The 25,726-nt window shown below is 37.3% G+C and overlaps 1 long non-coding RNA gene across 1 annotated transcript in view; it reads left to right on the top strand.

The window, feature by feature from the left end:
* The first annotated feature begins 1,161 nt into the window (after nt 1-1,161).
* LOC140002143 (uncharacterized) overlaps nt 1,162-25,726 on the top strand; it is a 39,749-nt gene continuing 15,184 nt past the window's right edge. The window contains exon 1 of the long non-coding RNA XR_011808216.1: nt 1,162-5,643. This is a non-coding gene — a long non-coding RNA (uncharacterized lncRNA). The remainder of the gene's footprint in view (nt 5,644-25,726) is intronic.

The following is a 25,726-nucleotide window of genomic DNA, read 5'->3' as shown; positions in this document are numbered from 1 at the left end:
GAATAATATTAAAAATGTGTGCTCTCTGATTCCTTTTCACTTATCTTTAATGTGACATTGCTTTCTGTACACATATTAATAGCATAAGCCAAATAAAATGTGGAGTAAATAAATATATTTTTAGATGTTACTTTATTTGGAAAACAGGAGATGCAGTCTCTTCTTAGACTTCCCCATGAGCCAAATGTTGCTATACTGCCATGATGTGATTAAATCACATAATTTCCTTGCTCAGTCATAACGAAGAAACCTAAGCTCAATTGTTTTTCCCCTTTGAGGCTAAGAATTTAAAATGTCTTTAAGAAAAGGCTGATTTTGGATCATTTTCTGTTTTGATTGTGCTAGGTATTACACGGAGCGCAAAGGCAATACATGTTATAACATGACACTTAAACTGTTATTACACTTGTATTGCATTTAGAAGAAAAAATCTTCAGTCATTCATAGTTAACCTAAGAGAGCATGTTTCCCAATGTGACATTTACATGTTTTAAAAATAATGGGATGATTTGTTTCTTTCCCCTTGAATTCAAGGCAGAGAGGTTAGAAGGGGAAGCAGAGGGGACATGGAAAGTGGCTTATATTGTCAAGGTCTCCTTAACCATTAAGCTGTGAGGAAAGAATCAGAATGTTTTCTTGGGCAAAAACAGAGAGATTCTTCACTGATGGCCGTCCTTCTCAGCCTTTCCTATCACATGCTAGCAGTTAAAATAATACTCACCTACTGGGCATCCAGCAGAGTTGATCTACCTTTTCTGCTAGGAGGTTCACGTCCAGTCAAGCCTGATTAATCTGTTGCAAGTCCTGAATGATCCTAAATATAACACATAACAGCTACACCTGTTTATCAAGTCAGTTCATTTCCCTTCCCCTATTCCACACTGAAAAGGAGCATTAATTAAAACAGTAAACAAACGAGCGCCTATTCTAAATCAGAGCTGCAGGCAAAGAAGAGATAACTTAGGCTCTTGAGAAGAGGGATTTTCAGTTAATTTATGGAATCTACTGTCACTCTCAGGGCAAGGGAGCTTACTTTGCTGGGAAATTGAAGCAGACAGGCTTTGTCTAAACACTTCTTTTTTCACAGAATATCCTTTTTTTTTTTTTTTTTTTACTTCAATTTTTAATCAAGCTTTTTTTTTTTTTTTTTTTTTTTTTTTTTTAAGGAAAGAAATTACTAGATTTTTCTAGTGTTCTGATGAGTCATTCAGCTTTTATTTTCCTGTTAGATGCCCAAAAGGCAGAGGAAAGGAGTGAGGAGAAGAGCTTTAAAAAACACTGTGAGGAGATTAAACATTCTGTTAGTAAATTGTTCCCCAGAAACTAATTGCTATGTTTCCATCCACTTTGATTATTCATTATTTTGCCAGCATTTTCATCTGGGTCTGTACCTGATCCTGGACCAGTACTGATGTGAGCATAAGATTTTGTCCATTCAGAGACCTGGTGACTGTAGGGAACCCACCTGAACAGTTGCAAAATAGTCTCATAATGACTAGACTGATTGCTATACTGAGGAGCCTACAGTATAAGGCCTGCCTGTAAGAGCTGTTTGCCCTGTGCACTGTAGATGTGAGCATATGAACAAGCTTACAGTACTGTGACGTAGAGTCCAGTCCTGCCTGCAGAAATACCCAGAGACCGCAAGGAGAGCATGGGGAGAATCAGGCAGGGAAAGCCCAGCCTGGCTGCTGGCTGTGTTCAAGGACGCTGCTTGCATTTGTCTCCCCAAACCAGCACGAGAGTGGGCTTCCCACTCTGCATGAGAAATCACACAAGGAAATCACCCAGGTGTTGGTGCTGCAAGGTCAGGACCTCTACTTCCATATATTGATATGTTTTTAAGGGAAGATATGTAGTATTTTTTTCTCTCTCTTTTTTTTTTTTTTTTTTTGATATAGGGGAAGAAACAGAAAATAAGCAGAGGACAGCAGTGCAGAAGACATGGGGGCTAGATCCCCGTGGAGAATGAAGGGGTGATATGCTCTGAATTCCCCATCACAGGAATACTGCGGAGCTAATTGAGACTGGCTCTCCCACATCCCTGGAGAGTGTCCTGACCTCCTACCTACAGCAGCTGGGGAGCAGTGAGAGGCAGAACAGACCTTCTTCCTCTCTCCCTCCTCCCTCATCATTTTTAATCAGAAATCCTACCCTGAGAAACCTTCCCTGCTGTAGCTCCTGCTGTACGCTCCCAGGACAAGTTTCAGTTTCAACAAATCACCATTATCTGTCAAAAAGTTCACAACCTGCTCTTGTTATGAGCTGTTTTTCAGTTCTAGTGCATAGCTAAAAAGATTACTACTCTGCCCAAAATAAAATACTATTGGCAGGGAGACAGTTTAAACTCCTATCAGCCAGGATTTGTCATGATGAAGGCTGCATTTTGCAGGAATCATACTATCATTTTGCTTCTTACAACAGTGTTGGGACTCTCTCCCTGGGCTAATTAATATATTAGATGCTTTATTTTATTTCAGGCTGAGATTTAGAATAATTCAGTTTGCAAAATTACATTGAAATTGTAGTTTTCATAAAATGGCAGACAGACCAAAAAAAGTTCTGTAAATCTTTGTCATTTCAGATATAAACCTCCTTTAAAGATACAGGAATGCCTTGTACATATTTCAAATCATCCAGCTTTTCCTCCTGGCATATCCAGTAATCATGTTGACAAATTAATGGTAGAGAATTAGTTGTACATTAAAGATTTAAATTATATTATGCAGCACATTGTCATAAAATGATAAAAACAATAGGAAAATAAATGTAAATTAATTCAAGTTACTGACATGTAAAACACAGAGTGACATCTGTACACTTAACAACTTGTGCAGCTGCCATACTTTCAAACATAAAGTAAGTGTTAGGTGCAAAGGAACAGGGGAAGCGGTATAGCACACCCCACGCTCTGTGGTGCACACGGAGGCAGGGGATGGGGCCAGAGCCAGTGTTTGGGAACTTCAGTGGGCTGGGCAAAGTGTAACTCCGGTTCTAAACAAACAAATCTGTGTCCAGACTCACCCCTTTGTGCCCCCGGGGGGACACTAGAGAAGGTGCCTTTGTCAAGCAGAATGAATACCCCGTAATGACAATACCGGGGGTTTTGTATTATCCCACCCTGAACGAAAACCTGTGAGTCCCTGTAAATGCCAAAGTGAAATTGCTTCCAGGGGCACAACCCTTGGACTTTCAAGGGCTCGCACACTACTGTGCAAGCTAATTACACGGATGCCGTTTCCTGGTATGAAGGAATGTGTTACCTGCAGCAACGGGTGCAGAAAATATGGGGAGCGGGAGGCACTAGGAGGAAGCAGAAAGCTGCAGTGAATTCAAGCCCCGGCTCTAGGTTTATACCCACAATCCAGACCCATGCTGGGAGACTAATCACTCAGGCCATTCTTTGGGCTGTTGTCCAATCAGCCCCTGAATAGCAAAACTTCACAATGCAGAGTATGAATTAGAGGGGAATAAATGTGGGTGCAGACTTTTTTTGCAACAATACCTAACTGGGCCTTTCAGCCAGGACAACTCATGGACAAAGGCACGGCGGAAATTGAAGTAACTTTTGGAGGCCCTCATGGCTCTTGTCAGTAAGAGCTAGCTCTAAAACGGTAGCACTGCCTTCTTTTTGTGTGGACCGGATCAATTATTCACTGGGGAGGAAAAAAAAAAAAAAAAGTCTTAAAAATTGGGTATTTTTGTTGTACTTACCTAGGAAATCATGGCTGTTCACAGAATAAAACCAAATATTTTTGTCTCCTCCTCCTCCTCCTCCCTTTGGTGGATGCTGTAATTATTTAGGCAGTGGTAGAGTGCAAGCATCCCACAGACACCCCCCGCCCCTGCACCAGAAGGAGAGAAAAGCTTCTTGAGCTATAGAGATGTCAGGTCTGTGTTTTAAAATTTAGCTTTGTTTACCCAACAGAATGGAATTCATTACTGTGCAAAAGTGGTTCAATTTTCTGACCTTTTTTTATTCAAAATGTTGAAAGTAGCAAAAAGCTCATTCGAAGGTCACAGGTTTATGTATCTATTCTCTTAAGTGTTTTAGAAATTCATATGGAGGACACTAAAGGTGGAATATGTGAAAACATACTGTTCATTGTTTACCCTAACCTTGCCATGATTATTAGATAAATGAGTGAAGCAAAATGGCATTAAAAGCCATTGTTAACAGTGATTTTTTTTTTTTCCTGAAGACTGTTCATTTTTGCCCCTGATCTGCAAAGGTCATTTTCTAATTCTTTTCACCGAGTAGTTTATATAACTTCTGCATTTCAAGTCTATAAAAAGCTTTTGCAGACTTTTCATACTGTAAGTAGTAATTTGTTTCATTACCGTTTGAATTTTTATATGTAATTCCTACAGACGTTTTGATGATATTGTCAGGCTTAAAAGCTGAAAGGCTTTTCAGTGTGTATTTTTTTTTTAACCCAGATCCATTCTATCTGGATAATTTAAAATTAGTGGAATTAATCAGTCAGCCATTTAAAAGCCAAACTTTATGGAGTGAGAGATTTGAGGCAAAATTATTTTATTTTTCTGTATCCACAGCTTATTTGAAAGGCCTTTTCAGCTAGCTATCTGAAGCTGATATTTAACTGTTACTTATTCCCCTAATTTCTGTCCTTTGTTAGAGGAACTTTCCTAGCTAGATCTTGTTGCTCCGTTCCATGCTAATTGCAAGCTTACATTATATAAATGGCTTTGTAAAGAAAACTATAACCCTAAGCCTTGAAAGTTGCATGTTTCTATTTGCTCAAACTTGATGCACTTATTTGGAGAGGGTCATTTCGAGGAAAGCTGTGTAGGCACTAAGAATGTCCTGTATAATAAGCTTAAACAGAACCCTTTGTCAGGCCTAGTATTCTCAGGCCTGAAAATTAGGCCTCCTTTTTCTAACCGCGGGCTGAAGTGGTTCATTACCGCAGCCTCCTTCGCCGGGCCTTGGCCCAGCCATTCCCAGTACTCGAGCGCTGTAACTTCCTTAAAAAGGAAGAAGGAAAACATGGCACACAAAGGTCTTGTTAGCACTTCCTATGCGAAATTAGCAGCTTTCTAAAAGGTACAACTCCAATTACCTCACATTGTGGGGACGCGCACAAACCCAACAATGCGTCCAGTCTTGCAAGTGACATTCTGTCTCTCTGGAGTTACTTCCCTAATTAGGGATGACGAAGCTCCATTCTGGCGAGTGCATCTATTTACAGTGGGCCACAATGCCGCAACTCGAGCATCCTTCTGAAAGGCCCGTGTTAAAAAACACAAGTGCTCTTTTGGCGGAGCTGTCTATGGGGAAGCGCCGCATTCCTGGCGGCTACACCCTCGAGAAAGTGCCGCTGCGTTCCCCGTATTGTTCACACTTCAGGACTCATTGTGGACAATAAAGCTTCTGCCCAGCGAGCTCTGGGAATTACAGTGGACAATGGGGAGGCATTCTTAGGAGAGTCTAATGATGGAAAAAAAGAAAAATATTTATTGCTTTTGACAGTTTCACAAGGGGCAAAAATCCTTGTCATGGCTAAAGTTTCCACAGCTGTTGGAGGAAGGGTGGTCATATGGACTAAAACAGTTCAGCTCCTTTGTTAGGAGCCTGAGCACCAGGGCCAAGCTGTGAAATTAAAGATTAAGTTCATTAAGGTAAGATAATGGCGCTTGCATTGTTGTTGATACAGGTGTAGCAGCAAGGCCTGGCTCGCTGAACCTATCTGCGTGGTGGCTCCGCGCGAGGGAAACCCTCTGGCAGTGGGAGCACACTGGAGACATTTGCTGTTTGCTCACCTCCCAAAAAGGCTAGAGACCTGAGCCTTTGCGCACTGGGGGGTGGGAAGCAGGAAGCATTTGGGGGCACCATGGGACATGCCTTTGCCCTGAGAAGAAGTCTGCCTGGATTTAGGGCTCGAATACGCGCCAGCATGTTTCCGCCGAATGGAAATGTCTTGAAATATTGGTGGTGTTACTGTGAGAGACGAGGAATTATTCATTCCCCTGGTAGCTTATTTGACATAAAAGTGTTGCTGATTATTAGTTTGCTGCTGCTGCTAAGTGTTTGGATTCTTCATTATTATTGTGTTATTTGTATTGTTAACAGTTCAAAAGTTCAACAGTTTCAATTAAATTGCACTCTAATATTAGGGTTCCAGTATGAAATTACTGTAGTTAATAATAAAATAAGACCTTTGTGTAGGTATATAGATAGCTTCCCAAATTCATTAAAAAAGCCCTCATGAATTAGCACAAACATACTGCTGGGGGTTGCGCTGTTTTGATTCAGAAGATCAATTATCTATTGTGCTATTTCTGTGATGAAGACGGATGATAATTTCAAGTGATTAAAAATGCTGCAGTACTGTTTCCATTTTATTTCATTACAATAAACATAAAGCCAAGGCTTGCATTAAAGAGTCTGATGGCTCAGTTTTGCTGTTTTACTTTATCTTGCATATTGGTTGCACAGCACAGACACTGATTTTGACTGCTGCAAGGGTCACATGCAGAAACGAGCAAGCCGGTGAGCAGAATTGTTTGCAAACCTGCTGCTCGGAAAATGTGCTTGCATGGCAAAGCTTGCGAGAGAGTACAATTTAATCTGCTCTTGTTTCACCTGCTATGATGCTGCTCCTCTGTGCTTACTCCTGTTTGTTTTGCAGTGTAAGGTGGTTTGAGGTAATACACTTTGGTAAGGATGTAGGTCCTCTCTTTAATATATTTTCTTCCACAGGTTTTGTGCAGGTTAGTGTCAACAAGTGCACACAGACAGTTTTTGAGAGACCAGAATTTACACAGCCTGATGTCTGTCCTTTCCAGGTTTGGCCCATGCACAGAATTTAGTTTTCTGTCTCATTCTGCTTTGGCAATTCAATAGTTTCTGTGTCCATTTGGAAAAAAAAAAAAAAATGGAAAATACTGGTCTCAGAAATTCCTTAAAGACAACATCTTTTATTCAAAACTGAAGAAATGTCCGTATTAACAGGCACATGAAAAATAGATTCTTCATCTTCAAGCTAACAGTGCATTGGGCCTGATCCTGCTAACATTAAAGAATTGGTTCCATTATCTTCTGCCTACTTTAATCTGTTTTCCACATACAGACGCCTAAGGAATGAAATAGCAGTTCAGGTTAAAACTGTGCTGAGCTATAGATATGCTAAATACTAGAAACCCTTCATTTTTTTAGGGAGACATCTGATTGTATATAAATGCTTTCTTTTTGCTCCTGAAGACTATAAACAGCGTATCAGTATTTTTAGAAAGTAATTCAAGAAACATGTAACCTCCTTATGGCATCTTTAAAATTTAGGATCTAGGTTTACTCTTGTTGATGTAGATGATGAATTCTGTTTGCTCACTTGACAGAAAAACCTGTTACATAGCTGGAATATATATTACATTACAGCTAACGTAACATTTCACCTAACCACTTGATGATTATAAAGAATGTTGCAGGCAACTTAAGTTTTCTTAGGTCTCATTTTATATTTTAGCACTACTGAAAACAGCCATTAAAATGGTGCTTTTTAATGAGGCAAATTTTTATTTTTTATTTATTTTTTTTAAAGTTCAGGATGTTTTTCTTTAAAGGGCTGTTTATTACTCAAATAGGTTCAACTATTTTCAGCTAAATGAATAATTTTAATGTAGCCTGTGAAAAACAATTTGTAAAAAAATTCATTAAAATCTTAAAATATATACCTTAAACCTCTTCTGTTTTAATGTTTTTGAAAGACTTTTGAAAAAGACTTGTAAAATATAACTGAACAGTTCATGAAATAATTTGACTACAGATCATTATTGACAAATTAAATTAGCTTTGTTTTCCTGCATGTAGATGTGGCTGAGGCAAGAGAAAAACTTCCCATATTTATTAAATTGATCACAGCCTAAAGAAGATACTTTGTTCAGATGGGTAAAAAAAAAAAAGTGAAGAAAAATGACACTTCAGCTGTGTTGCTCAATTTATGTTTTCATTTATACAGGATAGGGGCATTACAGTATTTTATTTGGAAAATATCTTTCAGTTAGATTGTTTTCAAGACAATTTTGCTCCTTGGAATTGTTAATAGGTTGCATGTATAAATGTGTTTCTCTTTCTAATATATGCATATGCACAGCTGTATTGATAAATGCCTACAATATTTACATTTGGATAAGAGTATAAAAGTATGTATATATAAATACAACTTCTGTATGGGAGTATGCATATGTGTATCTATTAATTTGAATAATTTGGCATATTCGTATTGCTTGATATATATTATATCGTAGATGATTTGTTCATTGTAATCTTTCCTCATTTGCATAAAAATATAACAGATCCAGTAATAATAAAAATTCCTGTGAGATAAATGACTGTCTGTAGCACTGTTTTCATTTTTTCCTGCTTTTCCAACATGCTGTCATAAAAATAGTATAAAATTTTTAGAAATTCTTGCCAAATCTTTTGTCTTAGGAATTATGCAGTGAATTTGCACCTGTGATTAATGATTATTAAGCTCCATTTGTTCTGTGATTGACCACCTCTTCTTGGAGAGTAATTCATCAGTAGGAAATACGTATCAAATTTAAATAGTGGCTATATTTTGCTAAACAAACCGCCGAATGAAATACAGTTTACACAATAGTGTCTACTTTTGTTATTCTCTGAAGGATAAAACTACATGGTTGTGAAGTGAAACTTTCCAAGCACATGTTGATAATTGCAGGAATTAGTGCTGCACGTGTGTAGGGCTTACGAGAAAATTTCAGCATGTTTTTTTTGAGACCGTTTTTTTTGTTGTTGTTTTGTTTTGTTTTGTTTTGTTTTTCCGGCTTATAAACCTGGTGTTTTTGACTCACCAATATATGGTGATTATTAGTAAGAGATCTATGAGATTGCATTTGCCTGTGCCCTCTACAGTATGTCCTAAAACTGTAATATTGCTCAGTTGTTGGGTCCACCTCCTGTTCTCTGTGGATTAGTTATTTATCTTGGGTATTGAGTATATCAGAAAAGATTAATCTAAGAGTCATTATATGTGTTTTAATATTAACATTTGTCATTGCCAAATCATAATTTATATTCTAAAAAGTGTTCATGCCCTTTAGCAGCATGATTAGCAAATATTTTGTAAGGAAAATGGATGGACAGATTTACAGATTTAGTATATGGATTTCACACAACACATTATTCTGTCTATTTTGTCCTGCTGGAAGTAAAAAGCTCAGAGCTTTTTTTTTTTTTTTTTTTAATATTGTTTAAGGGATTAGGCTGACATTTCTGAAGAATCTCGTATGGGCTAGAAAGGCTGTTAGTAAGCATCCATGCTTTTTTGGCAAGAGAAATTAGCCTTCATTGAGCTCCACACTGTGCAGCTTTTGCAGCTGGTACACAAATTAGCAAGCATAGTTAGACTCCAGAGCAAGTCATTTTTCCAGGAAGCTATTTCCTGTAAATTTAATATTGCAACTTTTTGATATAAATGATCAGAACTTTGGGGGTATAAAATCTTGTAGTCATCAAACAGGGGATGTAGTCAGAGTAAGAATACACACGAGAATACTTTGGCCAACTGGAATGTCCTCTTGTGAAGTACTGTGTGGGTTCCTGGATAAGCGTACGTAGTCAACTGAATAGGCTATAGTCACTTCTAGGTCTCTCCTTTCTCCTTTTTATATGAGATACAGAGATTTAAATGAATCTAGCAGACACCTAATGGATCACAGGAGAGCAGTGATGCCCTTCTTTACACTATTTATCTTTAAAACCATCACAATGCTCTCTTTCTGTCCAATGCATAAATTGCCAGAAGGGGAAAAAATGTTTATTTACTGTCCTTGCACCCAATGGCTATTCCCTCTACCAGATCAAAAATATTTGTCTCTGAACAGTGTATGGCTAATCTACAGGGCATATAGATGTTGCACCTAGCGTTAAACCAGTCAGCTTGTGTACAACACAGAATCTAACTGAGAAGTACAGTGATCTTGCCTACTTGGGACTTTGACCTCCTGGAGCTGGACTGCTTCCAGGAGTTAAGCTGGCACAGTGCTTCACAGCACTGTGGTCTTCAGTGCAGACATGCCCTCAGGCAGAGTCTTCACATAGTCAGAAAAGAAAGAACCCTATCTTGAAGAACCTCTGTTCTCTCTTCTTTCACCTGTTTTTGCTTCATTTCATGGCACATGAGCTTTTCTATGGTCTTGGGGTGCATTCTGGGGAGGCCTGGGACTCCAGCTCTTGGAGTCAGACAGTGCAGAACATGGATTCTGTTATTCACAAGTGGGCTGCTATTTGTTATCTCGCTATCTATGTTATCAAAGCATAATTCTAAATAGACCCTGAAAAATACTTATGATTTGAGTACACTAATACTTCTAAGTAGAGAGTTAATATCGTTTAATTTTCTGAAGAGTCTCAGCTCTCCTGATACATTCATCATGTTGTTCCTCCTTCTTCTTCCATTTTTATGAAGAACTGGAATATGGAAGATTATAATGATGGACAAACAGGGCTCAAAAGCTACTTGAGTGAAGGCAGAGGCCAGGGACGCTGTTTCAAAAGTAGAAAAAAAACCCTCAGATGCTACTTAAGGTCCAGAGGAGGAGAAACAAGTCAAAGGAACAGTATGACATTAGGGAAGAGAGTGGATTCAGGGAGAAAAAGCAAAAGAAAATGAGAGGAGAAATGCTGGTGAGTGAGTATGTGGAGATTTTAGAGTGTTACCGATGGGGATGATGTGTTTAAAGGGCATATGGTAAGAGACAGGGAGCTAAAGGAAAGACTAAAAAAATGTCTGTGACGTGGGTTAGAAGGAGAAAGAAAATTGACTGGGGGTCAATTCAGAATGTTTTTAAGAATACACTTGAGTGCAAGCACCTAAATAGCTTCACAGAAATCAAGCAGATGACTTGTAGTGAAAGCCATGTGTGCACCCATGTACCCTGCTGAACTGGAGCTTTTAATGACAGCCTTTATACAGATTTGAGTGAGGGAGGAGTTGGACAAGAAAAGGTTACAATAACAGAAATACATGGCGAGCAAACAGAATAAAGCTAATGCAAACTGAAAGCTAAAGGTAACATATCCCTTTTTATGTTCCAGAGCTTCCTTTTCTCTGCTTTTGTTCCACACCCTCTCTTTTACTTTTACATCAGACTGACAGCTTTCAGCATTACCTAAAACTTCAGGTCTCCTATGTTCCAGGTCTGAAGATATGCAATGTTGTGGTTATAATACAAAGCTGTTTCTTATTATCGCTTACACTGGCTCAAGTGTACTTGAAAGATTCTTGAAGTGGAAGAGTTCTTTTGGCTATCTTAGGTCTGAGGATGCACCATAATATTCAAATGGACAATCCAGGCACAGATTCTGGTAGGGTTGCAGTTCTAGGTCTTTTTTATTATTTCAATTTCAAATGGCTTCCTACCGATATCAAGCAAACTCATGTTAATATTCTGAAGTTCCCTTATCACAACTGTTGATGAATACTTTTCTTCCACACTCTTCCAGTTTTGTTCTGCTGCCATAACTATATTCACTGTGTATCAAACATGTAGTTGGAGCTTCATACAAAAGATGAATGTGTCTAAAGACAAAAGCTTTAAGCCTTAATGCAAATATGTGCCTCCACTTCCTTGAGATGTATGCCAGTAGTGGATCTACCAAGAGATTCTTCATACTAGTGAAATTCAACATTAATAAATGCTGAAGAAATAAATGTTTAATGCTTAAATAAATGTTTTAGGAATCATGACATAGTCAAAGACCAAGAAGAAACAGGACAAATGCCATAGCAAGACCTTGAGATTGTGGACTAAGCTGCATGATTTTGGGTACTTTTGTATCAATTATTTGGGTACTGATAATATGCATAGTTTCTCATTCCAGACTTTACTGTTGACTTCCTATTGTCTCTGTAATTCCTTGGTTCTCATGGTGACATCACTTTTCTTTATTTATCTCCCTTTCCTTCTTTATGTGCAAATCTGTGCCTGTGAGAGGACTAATACTTCAGGGAAGATGATCTCGAGTGATGCTGAATAAGTGTCGTGTTTGCAATGGTGTTAAAGTGTTCTTTCTACTGTCACAGAGCCCCTTCTTTCCCTTCCTGGTTTCCTAGCTCAGTAGGTGCTCACAGGTGTTTAATGTAACCACAGCTATGCTTGATGGATAACCTTTTTTTTTTTTGTAATTACTTTTAAACTGTTATCTATTGCTCATGAAACAGATAGATTGGCAAAGAGATGTTATTGCTAGGTGAAACTTCAGTTGCCTGAGATGCTAGCAATACCCAAGGCACTATAAAATCTATGTAAAATATCGATTGACTTCAATGAGGCCAGGGCTTTACTATCCGTATCCAATTTTTGCAGCAGTTATGGCCCTCCTAACAAATGTGCTTCCTCTGTAGATGAGGTTTTTGAAAAGCTTTCAGACAAGCCTTTGCATCACCAGAGTGGCCACAGATCAAAAGCTTGGACTGCTCTGACTACGTCATAGATTTTCACTGTAATATAAAGAGAGAGCTGTGTTCTGTGTCTGGAAATTCAGCTGACAGTCTCAATCAGATGGTACTGAGCTCTGTGGTTAAAGAAAATGCCAGCGTTTCCCCAAGCCCCAGGAAGGCAAATTAATGCAAAGACCATAGCTAGTCAAAAGTTATAGATTCTTTATTTTCTGAAATTCCATTAATTTTAAAAATAAGAGCATTTCAGCCTGATTTAGTATGAGCACTGAGCACTACACATTTATTAATCTCCTGATTTCCTGCATCCCAGCTCCCAGCCAGCCAGGGCTCCCTTTTCACAGTTTTTTTTGTGTGTGTGTGTGTGTTTTTTTTTTTGTTTTGTTTGTTTTTGTTTTGTTTTGTTTTCTCAGCTTGTTTTGTATAGGTCTGATCCTTTCCTGTTTGACAGAAAAAGGTAATTATAGCCCTAACCAACCATTTACATTTTGTAGCTGCTGTCTGAATCTAATTTTTTAGGGTGGGTAAGTTCCCTTCATGCTTTCCTTCCTTAAAAACAAGAATAAAGTTACAATAGTCCAGGAAAAATAAAAGACAAGTAAGTCAGATTTCAAATTTCCCTTCTTCCCATAGTGGACCAGTGGATTCTGGTACAGAGTTTCCAAATATTTTAGAAAAAAATCAAGCTAAAAGGCAGCAAAACTACCATCCTGCAGGACTGGTGTGGCATATGCAGTCAGACTTTAAGATTACTTTCACATTATTGGTAAATGACTATTAAAGTAAATTCAAAAGAGAGAGTCTCTGAATCAATTGAGGGTCTGGGCATCAAGTCCCAACTTAGTACTGTGTCAGAAAAACATGACAAACAAACAAATGCTAATGACATTGCTGAGTATCTAAAAACAAAATGCCAGGACTGAGTGCAAAAGCCATAGGAGTATAAGTGAGACCTCATTAAAACACCTCGTCCTTTTGGTTTCCTTCTGAATGTCAGTCATCACTGGGAAAACTGCATTTTCCTGATGTTGGCTACCAGTGCTCTGAGCCTCTTGCTTCACTGTCAGCACTAAATGGTCAGAGCTTAACCTGGAATATGATGCAAAGTGAAATACCGGGGTTGTGGGGCTCAAAAATCTTAAAAATATTTATCTTGAACCAGCCCAACAAAATCATTAAGAAAAAGTATTCTAGTGTACAGAAAACCTCTATCAAACACTGTCATTTAGACAGAAATCTGAAATAAGGATTTTTAGTCAAACTTCCAACTTGAATTTGGCCTCTGTATTAGTCATGCTTTATGATGCCAGGATTTAGTTTTTCACGTGATCAGAGCTTGCTTCCATTTATGTGACACATACAAGATAGATGAAAATATGAAGAACTGCCATAAATACTAGTAAATTTTAGTAAATCTTATGTGCTAACACTTAAGATTTCCACCAAAATCTAATCAAATAATATATTATTTATGTGTATGCACATGCATTGCTCTGTTCTTCAACCTGCCAGTATGATTTGTTTGTTATTGACCCTGGGCACACTCCCTCTGCTTTTATACCTCCTCATACTATGTTGGTTGTCAGTATTTGGAGTGTTTGACATTGCTGCTGCCATTGTAAATTGAAAGATGGAACCATGGGCCAGATTGCTTTTATCTGTTTTCCAGTTTTGATCTTTTCATCTGCTCTTTGCCAAGTAATGTCAGCCATGATTATTTCTAACTTGCCAAAATTCTGAACCGCTTTTAAACAGGTGACATTTTCCCATAAAAAGACTCTACCACAAGCATGTTTCTTTTTCCAGCCCTGAATGTCACCTTTTCTCCCATAATTACAGTGGTCTAAGTGACACATTTCTGGACTACTGACAGTTTTAAAGATTTGCTGTTTGTGGGTATTGCAATTACTGTGCATTACCTTCTCCCTTCTGAGAGGAGTGAAATTATTTCCATAGATGTTGCTGCCTTCACAGTTTTGCACAGTTGATTTTGCACAGTTGGCTCTAGACTGGATCTAGATTTGGAAGTAACTGGGAATAACCTATTGTTGGGCAAATAAATAACTTTGAACTTAACTACTGTCATTGTGTAGATGAAATCTTTCCTAACTTTTGACTTCTTGCCTGCGAATATTCTCAAAAAGTTGTGCCCTGGGTAGAAGTTGTGGGCAAGTATTTTTGTGCCCAGGGTCACATAAGGACATTAGTGACATGTCATTACAGTTATTCTGTTATGTAGATACAACATGTAGCCCATGTGCCAAATTCTGAGAGATGCCCAGGCCTATAAATCGTAATCATGCCTATCACACACGAACCAATGAGCTGGAATACCTGGCATGAGCAGGGCATAGTGACATTACACGAGGTTTGTATACTTTTGTTGGGATTTCACTTCATGTGAAGAAAGAACAGGTTGACAATGAAGTAAGTCAGTAAGCTGACTGGGCATCATAAGTTCATCATTTCCTTGGTCTGTCTTCTGTTTTCTGTTTAGAAGAGATCAACAAACAGTGAACAACAAACACTACTTACCTAGACATCATGCAATTTAAGTGATGTATACTGTATAAGAAAATAATAGCTCCTTGTCTCATCTTCCCTTTTGTTTCAAGATAAAGCCCTGGGAAACACCACAGACAAATGAGTGATCTACTTGTGGCTTCCCTATCTTTTATTCTATGTAGCAAACACTTTCAGGGCAGACTTAGCCAAGTCTTCCACAGTCTCTACAAGGGAGACTCACACAACTGTATTTGAACACTGTGTACAGACTTTAATATTTCAGATGTGAGTAGCAAGATGTATAAATCTGTTAGTCTGCATTGCTGTTCTCTGGAGCAAAAACAAACAAACAAACAAAAAAAAAACACCAATACTACGAATTTGTAAAAAAAAAAAAAAAAAAGGACTCCTTTACTGATGACTTTTGGACAATTGTTTTTTAATTTATGCACATTTACACAATTACACCAAAAAATTACCTACATAAATTAGGAGCCTGAAACACAAATTTAAAGAATGGAAAGAACAAGAGCAACAATAGACTTCACAGTCAGTCTCCTTTAAGTCCTTAGTATAGTCATGAAGTTAAGATACAAAAGCATTTGCAACAACAACATAGTGGGCAGAGAGTATAAAAGAGAGGCCATGCAGCCATTAAGGCAATTAAGAAAGATTAAGATTGCTTGTGGTGGAAAGACCCATTAATCAATAGGCCAGAAATCACAGCATGTTGCAGAATATACTTCATGAAAGAAAAAAAAAAAAAAAAAGAAAAAAAAAAAAGAACAAACAGGCTAAATATATCCCATACCAAAGGTTACGGAGTTCTCATTAATGAGAAATCATATTAATCCCTCAGATATTGTTGGCTCCATCGTTAGGTTTTCCATTTGCACAAGTAGGAATAATGCTGATGGAATGCATCCTAAACAACGCAAAACTACTGTTTAAAAAATACCTGTCCACAGCTGGTGCCATAGACATATAACAATATTTGGGAAGGGAAAGCAGAGCTGACTGAAGAGGGTACGGATGGATGGAACTCAGCATTTTGCAGGTTAGGGACAGTTATTACAGTTATTCATTGCTAGTAACAACAACACACAAGCTCCCATTCATATATCTAAACCTGCTGTACAAAGAAGACATGATGTTTGTCAGGAGGATGGGTAATTGAAAATCCTTGCATTTACAAAATGCCTGTGGGCATCTAATGCAACTCTTCATATGGTAATGAGAAGAGGAAACAAAGTGGGAGGGTTACTGCACATGTTAAAACTTGCACCTGAAATAATTGAAAATTGGCTTACACAGGCATTTAACCAGGCTGAAGTCAGCTCTAGGGTGTTCAGCTTCATCTTCAGTTCCAGGCCCATGCATGCTATCTGAAAGAGCATGGTGGGCAGAAACTGCTTTGCAGAGGATTTTGCAGAATGGCTTATTATTTAACATTTTGAGCCAATAGTAGGAAAAAAATATTTAAAATTATCAAAATTATTGAAATAAAATATTTTGGTCAACCAAACCATGTTATTTCAGTTTATTGGTTTGTGAGCATTCTTGAAATGAGCTTTTTTTTTACCCTGAAATGAGCTTTCAGGGTATTAAAACATCACTTTTTTTTTTTTTTACTTTTTTTTTTTTTAATTTAGGATAATCTGGCTAACATTACTAGAAGAGAGTGTAAAAAGCATTGCAAGAGCCAGGATGATTTAAGAAAGCAGGTATCACATTTACCTCATAGTAATTTGTTGATTTCTTAAAAGGCCTAGAGAACAATTTCTTTACATGGGCTTTTCATAGGTAACGAATTACAGCATGGTAGATTTGGGCTGAGCAAGCAAACCTGAAGAGTTGGCTGTCTCCATGACTGCTGAGAGCAGTAGCCTTTGCCTGTTTGTCAATCCCATTGGGATTTTGAAGGCCTCAGACTCTATTTTGATGCCAAGTATGTGCTATTGTTCTGGGAGGCAAAGGAACTCAGTAGATGTCTGATGTCTACAAAGATAGAGAAGCCTGGCATTTCCAAGTTTTGTGATCTTGGTGCTATTTATATTTTATCAAACATATATTTTATTGCTGATATGTGGGTGTTCATCTGTCACAGTAGTGTGAAAATATTAGCCAGATTTTAGCTGTTGTACATCTGCTTTCTCCTGTTCCTCTTCTATATGCTGTCACCTCTCTCCTTTCTTACTGCAGATTCTCAATTTTACTACATAAACACATCTTCTATCATATTGTTTATCCATGCATGGAGCAAGAAAATAATCTGACTGCACCATTCTGGACCTCTTGACATTTAGAGAGAGTTGGGATTTAGACAGACCATAGAAGGAATTACACTATTCAAGATGCGAAGTGATTAAGACATGAACAAGGATTTCAGCAGAAGCAAGGTCAAGGTAAAGATGAACTGAAGCAGAATTTCAGATATGGGAATAAGCAGGAGGGTGGGAAGGACAGTTTGATGCTATGAAAAAACATCATTTTGAATGATGTGTTTTAAATTTTGCACTGATGGGATAGAAATATAAAGAAATGTAATATCTTTTAATTATGTGCTAGCCAGAGCACAGAGATGTCAAACACTTAGTGACACATGGCTGTAGTCTTCGATGACTCACTCTTATTTCTCTATTTTTCCCTCTTTCCACTGCATTTCCCTATATTCTTTTGCTAGGCACTTGAATTACATATTTTACATACACAAATTGTTTTCTTATAACTGACTACAGTGTTAGTTTACTTCTGTTCTCAGGAATTAAGAAATCTTGTTAGTGTTGAAGAAGTCACCAGAGCCTCTTTCTCCCAATGTCTGATTCCAGGAAGAAACAATACTTGGACGGAAATAATGTGTAGTTTCCAGTCAGCTTTGTTTTGCCTTTCTCATCATCTGTCCTCCCATGGTGGTTCTTTCATGTGCTGAACAGCTTGTAGGTATATGGTCTGCTGGTGGAAAAAGCCTGGTCCCAGACATTGGGCAAATCCCCAGCACCTTCATTCCTGATGCAGCCTGCAATGTACTTGTGCTGTAGAGAGGAAATTAGAAAGAAATGGCAAAGAGGGAAGGGTGAAGTGCAAATCTGTGCAAGGAGACATCAAGGCTGATGGACCTTTCGTAGTTCAACACTGCAAGCTTTGGTAAGATTTCTTTCATGTTCATTCGTGGTTAAAAATCTCAATGCTTTTTGATGTTTGATTAATTTCACTGTGCATATTAGCCAAACTATTTGGTTTTTCATACTAGAGAAGTGTACACAACTATGTAGTAAAATTGAATAGCTATTTGCCAAATGCTTTCATTCCATCTGTTTTATCATAAGGTTCTTCTTTTTCCAGTTCCCTCCTCTCACTTTAAAGCTGAGTGTTTCTGCATAATGTTTTCTTGTCTGGAAATGAGCTGCTCTTCTGATAACGGAATATATTACAATAAACTAATATTTTATTTAATAAATATGCATCTCTCCAACATTCCATCCATTCTTTGTACTGTATTACTAAAATAAATGCAATTAGTGAAAATTGAAATGCTTTATGAAATCATGTAAATTAACTGAAAAATAATTTGGGAGAAAAAATATGTTTAAGAAGTTCTGGCTTTGTCAAAATATCTTGTTTTAATGTTTTTGTAAATAAACTCTTCTCACTGTCCTCTTTAAAACATTTTTCTTTTGAATGTACAATAGCATGATATACAAGGTAAAAGTTGGTGTTTAATTAAGCACTTTAACTAACTGAAAGTAAAATATTTTTTTTAATAATAATTTTTTTTTTTTTTTTTGGTGCATCAAATCTTGACAAATGTTTGGGCATTTTGCTCTTAGTTGGAGCTTTAAAACCCTTTCACGATCAGAAACCTTTAAACCTCTAAAACCTCTGCAAAATGGATTTTTCATTTTCTTTGTGTCTTTTATTGGCTTTGGGCATCTGCACCAAGAGGGAAAGAATTTTTGTGTCCAAGTTCCTGATCTCATATCCTCCTTGAGGTTAAGCACCCTCACTGATTACCACTGCTCCATTTAAACAGGAGGGAGGCAACCTCTTCACAAGCCAGATGCCATTTAGGGCTCTTAGGGTGAATACAGTCACTGTACTGATGAGAGGCAGCGTGGACAGTACCAAGTTACCCTTTCACATGTTATCGAGCATGTGCTATCCCGAGAATTGCTAATGGAGGAAGAAGAGTACCGCCCATTCAACTCCCTCCCCCATGGATAAATTGCCATCACAGCTTCTTAAGTCAATAATTTTAAATGCCATCAGGTGACCAGTTGGTGGCTAGTATAGACCCCAGTGAAACAAGCTGTTTTGCAAACCTGTCTTACTGCAACAATTTCAGTTTCTGACTGTGTAGGCTACTTTGAATTAGAGATGATGAAGGCATACACAATGGTAATGAAGTTTGTGCTTGAGAGAAGGACTTGCACCATGGAGCTAAGAAGAGGAACTTGAATTTTAAGACTAGAAATAGTTACAAAAATATTGTTCAGTTTTTCTTTGCTCTCTCCACAATTTAAAATCTAACCACATAGACAGGCTGCCAACACAAGTAGCAAAAGGCTCAACATTTTTGACAAAGAGCAAGCTATTCCATGCTTCTGATTCCCTTCCATAACAAGTAATTCTTCCTCAGTTACAAGACGTTCAGTGAGCACCAATGCCTGCTGAATAAACCTTCTCATTTTCATTATATTCCACCAAAAAACCAGATAGATTATTTTACAGTTTCAGTTGTATCCATCTTGATTGTAAATGCCACCTTCTCCACTCTACCATCTCTCTAATGTAAAAAAGGTCATTCCAATCTTGATCGGTTTTGCTAGTTTATAGTGCCAGACAATACTGGTAATTCTGTTTGAGGACATTGTTAAATTAATGGGATGACCTTAACTGAAATAAGGTAGATGAATATGGTCTTGTTTTAACACTGCATTTCTTTAAAAAATAAAAATAAAAAGATAAATGTGAACCTTTCCAAACTTTTCCAAAATTTCAAAAAAAAAAAAAAAAAGAATTTTTATTTATTTATTTATTTATTTTTCCCATGGATTTTGCATAAATCAGATAAATTAGTTCCAATAAATGTTACATTTTGTCTGGTATCTGATGGAAGAGGTGACAGATGTATTGGACTTTCAAAAAATTGAACAGTGTCCAACACCATCTCACACAATTTTATCTTCAGTTCAAAATGTAAATATGAGCAGTTGAACAGTTGAACAGTTGGACTTGAAGTTAGAAATGCCTTGAAACAGAGCACATCAGGTTCATTCATATTTGAAGTTTCTGTGAAACTTTAATCTCAAATTTAATATATTAAATTTCTGGCTTTCTAATGATTAAGGTATGAATAAATAATTATGCAAATACAATTCAGTAAATGAATGAACTGTATTGATGTAAGCATGCATTTTGAAAGTTAAGATACATGGAGAATGGGAAATGAAAACAAACCTAAAAAGACAGTTCAGTCTTGGATATACAATGAAAAATATCTAGTTATTCATTGTTCATTTACCAATATTTTTATAACAAACGAGGCATAAAGAAATTGTGCACAAGGACAGTGCTGGTAAAAACAGTGCTGGCTATATATCAAAAGAATCCCTCATTAGATGTGACATTGTGAAATACTGTAGTTTTTTGAGCTCTACATGTATTTTTACCTGACTACTGTTTGTATAACTTAATATATATAAGCATAAAAGGCTGATATGCACAGTGGAGCTTTTCTGAGATGTTTTACCTCTTGATGCACAGGGGATCTAAATTTTAATATTCATTTTGTTCTAATTTCCTTATTCCTATGCCAAGATCAGAAACACTTAGAATTAAGACTCACTTTGCTGTTATTACATATTGTTTTGTATGGTTTCACTTCAGCTTGTATCATTCCACCTAAATAAGCAACTGTGAATGATTGCTTTCCATGTTCAAACTGTGATTTGGGAAGGAAATAAAATTCCTGATGTGTTTCTGGTGAAAGAAGATATCTGCATGTCCATATTAACATATGATTGGAAATTTATAATCCAAAAATCCCAGTCTTGCAATTAGATCTATGTAGTTCTTGTTAATCTTCTGTATATTGTATATTTTTAAAACCTTCTGTAAGGCATCCTGACCCATTGTTACTAATGCAAGTTCTTTTTGTCCTCAATATATCCCAGTTTTTATTTGAAGTGTTTATCTAGATCCTTTACTTTTTCTTTTTCTTTTTTTTCTCTTCGTCATCTTGGCTTCCAGATATACATAAATTCCTATCTTTCCATTTAACATCGGTAAACTGGAATTTGTTGTAGGCAGTGACAAAATCAAACTTGATTATCACTGAGAGATTCAAAGTGTTGCTGTAACTCATTATGTTTCTCCACATAGTTTAACTGAAGAAGGGTCTGAGGCTCCATCTGAAGAGATAACATCAAAATTGTGTTTTTATAAAATGACATAATTTAAAGAAATATTATAGACCAACAATACCACTGTAAAAATCACAACAAAATTGCCAACAGCTGGATGAGCTCAGAGTCTGGATCTAAAGACCTTAGAAACCATTAGAGTTCTGAAGAAGGTTGCGAGGCCATGAGCAGAACTATTCTGCCTAAAATCATGGGAGTACAGACTGAGGAATTACTGCTACTGAATTCTTTCTTGGGGGATGGGAAGATACTGTTTCAAATGCCTTCATAATGCTATAACTTACCTGAGTCTTTAGCACAGGTTGGCTAACATGTTTTTGAGGATTAAAAAAAAATCCCCATCCACATAAATAAAGAAATCATGATAAGTTCTTAATGATAACAAATCAGTCTTTTATGTCTGATGCCAGCACAGCTTCATATACTACTGTTCACACTTCTTCCTTTTTTTTTGTCAATTAATTTTCTAAATCAAAAACAATGAAGAGAAAAGGAATTTTGCTGCTGAATTCAAGCACAACTGGGTGTTATCCAGAGGCTAAATTCTTTTCCTGCTTAACGTAAGAACATAATAAGAACATAAGAGGCATACTGGTTCAGAACAAAGGTCAGTGTAGCCCAATATCCTGACTCCAACAATAGCCATAAGTGGGTATGTGGGGAAAAGTAGAGAACAGAGCTCGCATATCTGATTCCTCCCCCTAAGTATTCTCCCTGCTCTCAGCTATGAGTGGCTGAAGAATTTCCTGAAATGGGTGTAACTTCCAAGAATTTTAAAACTCTCTCTATGTATCGGTTCTGTAGTCTTGTCCAGTCTTCCCTTGGAGATATGTAACCTTACAGTATCTACTAACTGATACCTAATGGGAGTTGGGCACCTGGATTGTGTGTCAAAAAGCATCATTAGGGACTCAAGAATACTTCCTCTTTCTCTGCCTCCCCAGTAGTAAAATAGCTCTGGTGATTTACACCTATATGTTGAGAAGTGAGACTGTGTTCAAAATATCACCACAGTTTCTTTAAAATATAAATGCAGGCATTGTGATCTGAGACGAAAAATAAATAAATAAATAAATAAATGAAAATGAAGTGGGTTTTGGCAGGGTAGGGCACTAATAAACTGTTGATAAAAAGAGTAGCCTGTGGGCTGAATGAGGAGATACTCAAACTGTTCAGGCAGTGTGCTGGAGGCAAAGAAAAAAAAGGTGATTACTTTTGAATTATTCAGGTTTGAATAAAAAGAGAATAACTGACAGAAGCCTGTGGATATTTTTGAACCCTGCCAAGGAGCAGGAAACGTGAAATGAGATACCTGTTCAGTGGCAAAATCCAGTTAGATTGATCTCAACCCAGACTACAATGAATTGCTACGTCTATCTTGATTTTTCAAACATTTCCTTTTCTTTTTCTTTTTTTTTTTCTTTTTTTTTTCTTTTTTTTTTTTTTTTCAATAAAACTCATCTGTTATTTATAATGATATAGATTAACTTTCTGAGACAATGTCAGTCATTTGCATTTCCACATGGTGAATATGCAAAATAAGCCACTGGCCAAATGCAAACATATATACAGGAAATCTTCCTGACTGTAAGTGCTTGCAAACAACAAAGACACTCAAGTATTCTGATGATGGGGCTTGTATAAGAATCTACGTGGCTAGACAGAGTGAATCCTCTATTTTCTGTTCCTACTGTAACCAGCCATATCTCCTGCTGTTCTGAATCACTAGGTTCAAATCATTGGCTTCCAAGAATCCTGTAGCTGGAAGTGTTGAAGACAGAAAAACTCTAATGGGTCATTTCGGACAGCCTCCTGCCAGGACATGATTATTCCCTCCAGAGCTATGTTAGTGCTTGATGAACAGCATCACTAACCACAAATGAGGCAATGTTGTCCACAAACATAGACAAGCAGAAAGAAGATACAGGTGAATGTGGTCAACAGATGACTTCCTCTGTAGCCTGTACTTTTATCCCACATTGTTTTTAATTTTTTCCCTTGCATTATAAAGACAGAAAAAGGAAGATTTATTTGAAAAGCTCCAGATGAAACCTACGAAACTGATGAATTTATGAATTTTTGTAGGTTTCATTTTGTTTGAATACTGACAAATACTGTAAGATAACCACAAATATTTCGCAGAAGTTAGTCCATTTTCACTAACAATATTCTTGTTGTTTTGTTTTCTTTTTTTTGTTTGTTTTGTTTTTATGAGTGTATGTGTGTGTTTTGAAGGATGGGAGATGTTCTGTTACTTATCAGTAGGTTTCTTGTGTCCCCCAGGGGATGTCTCATTTGATCGACAGATTGGTCCTGGTACCTGATAATTTACAGATCTTTACTGGCATCATCTGATCAAACAGTTGGCTAATTTTCCCTGTGAAGAGATTTTAAAAAGATTGTTTCAGTCAGAGTGAGGTGTATAATCATAATTTCTGGGGGCAATAGATTAATTTTCTGGAATGATGGCAAATGTCTTTGTTACCTGAACAAAGTATCAAAGGTGCTGGAAAAACTTTTAAACCAACCTGTAAGAGGGTGCTAGAGCCACTCTGTAGATGATGGGGTGAGATCCACATGAGAGAATGGGATAGTCAATGCTTGTCATTAGTGTTCACTTTTAATGAAATTTTCCAAGCTTTTAGTATCAACATTCTCAATCTGCAAGTCCTTTAGAGTCCTTAATGGTTTCTGACTGTGCCCATGGCACAGCTATGAATGTTTTTATCTAATCTACTTGGTGATGAAGCTGTATTCAATTTCATCTTGTGATTAGATCTCTGCAATGCACCTACATCCGTTTACACCACAAGACCAGAGACAAACTTCAACTGTGGTTCATTTGTGAAAGGGCGTTTCATGAGCAGCCTGCAGTGTCTCCAATCTATTTGAAAAGATTTTTTCTCCCTTAAATAGTTATGATCCTTGCTATAGAAACCTTCTCCTTTCTGTGTGTGTGTGATTCTGTGTCAGTGAAGAAGAGTTGATGTGCCTTGAGGGATCAAGATTGTCAACTTTGACTCATAGATAGATGACTCCTTGACTGGTGGAGCTATGCAGCTTGTAGCCTCTGCAGAGCTGTAGACACTTAGGTGATAGTGTAAAGCTCAAAAGTTAACCCAAGCTTTGGGAAAGGGGGGGGGGAGATACCAATAGGTTGTGATGGCAGCAAGGCGTTTTTATGTTTTGAACTGCAAGGATTTGAGAATATCCTTTCCCTTGATAGTGATGACTGTATGCAAGTCTAGACAAGTGTATTTTTATGTTCTGAAATAATAAATAAGACACACTCTGTACTTGACCACTTGACCATTCTACCTGTGTTACACTTAACATGCTTGGGTTATATTTTCATGTATATAAATATATTATTCTTAAAGGTAATCAAAATGTATATGTGTATGAGACAGTGTTTTCTGTCATTACCTAGCAAGGTCTCAGTTCTTCAATTCCAGTTTCAAACAGGCAATATTTAAGATGGAGTGGTCTAGATTCTACTTCTCTTTTGTTATGTTACTTTTGCTGCTTCCCTGGCAGAGCATGACAGAGATACATGGTACACATCCTCTAGGGACTCAAGGCCAAGGAAAAGTTTTTTCTATAAAAAAGTTCTTCCTCTCTCGCAGCCTCAGAAGGAATCAGATTTTCTACGGTTGGTTAAAGAGCTACATGCTTCACATTAAAATTATCAGTTCTTTAATTTAGGAAAACATCTCAGTCCAGGACATTTTCTTTCCCTCTCCTGAATTGAACTTAGAAATGAATGGCACTTAGGTAAGTGCTACCAGAAATGAAATACTTTTCTTAATTGGAGACCAGGTGGGGTGGGGTAGCAGGGTGGATGGGGTAAATGTTTGATATGCTGGTGACTCGGCAGGTATGCGGAGAGGACAGGATGAATAAATTTGCTTGGAACTCTAAGAGAAGCTACAGAGCCTGTCAGGACCCTGCTGCTGTCAGTGGCAGAAGTCCCCACTCATTCAACAGGAGCAGGTTCAGGCCCAGTGTTTGTAAAATGTAGGCTCATTATCCCCAGGTTTCTTACACAGAGATGATTACTGTAATATTTTATACAACTTTTTCTGAACTGACTATTCTTCTTATTTGCTGAATAGAATTGCCCGTTTTTCTCCTTGACGCATTTACACAAAGTACCTTTTCTTTTTCTTGTCTTTTTAAGTAGGATTTTCTGTCAGCATGTTTTATATGGGAAATAACATGTGACACTGATGGATCTTCCCCTTTCCTTTCTTTTTCTGATGGAAAAACACCTGCAGCATAGAACAGCCTTGGTAAAGTCAAGCAAGAGTCTGTGTACTGTGATGTGCTGCAGTAGTAAATATATTCTAATGT

Source organism: Anas platyrhynchos, chromosome 3, assembly GCF_047663525.1.
Source record: "Anas platyrhynchos isolate ZD024472 breed Pekin duck chromosome 3, IASCAAS_PekinDuck_T2T, whole genome shotgun sequence".
NCBI lineage: Eukaryota > Metazoa > Chordata > Aves > Anseriformes > Anatidae > Anas > Anas platyrhynchos.
Note: the sequence above shows the minus strand (reverse complement) of the source record. Positions and strands in the feature narration are given on the sequence as shown.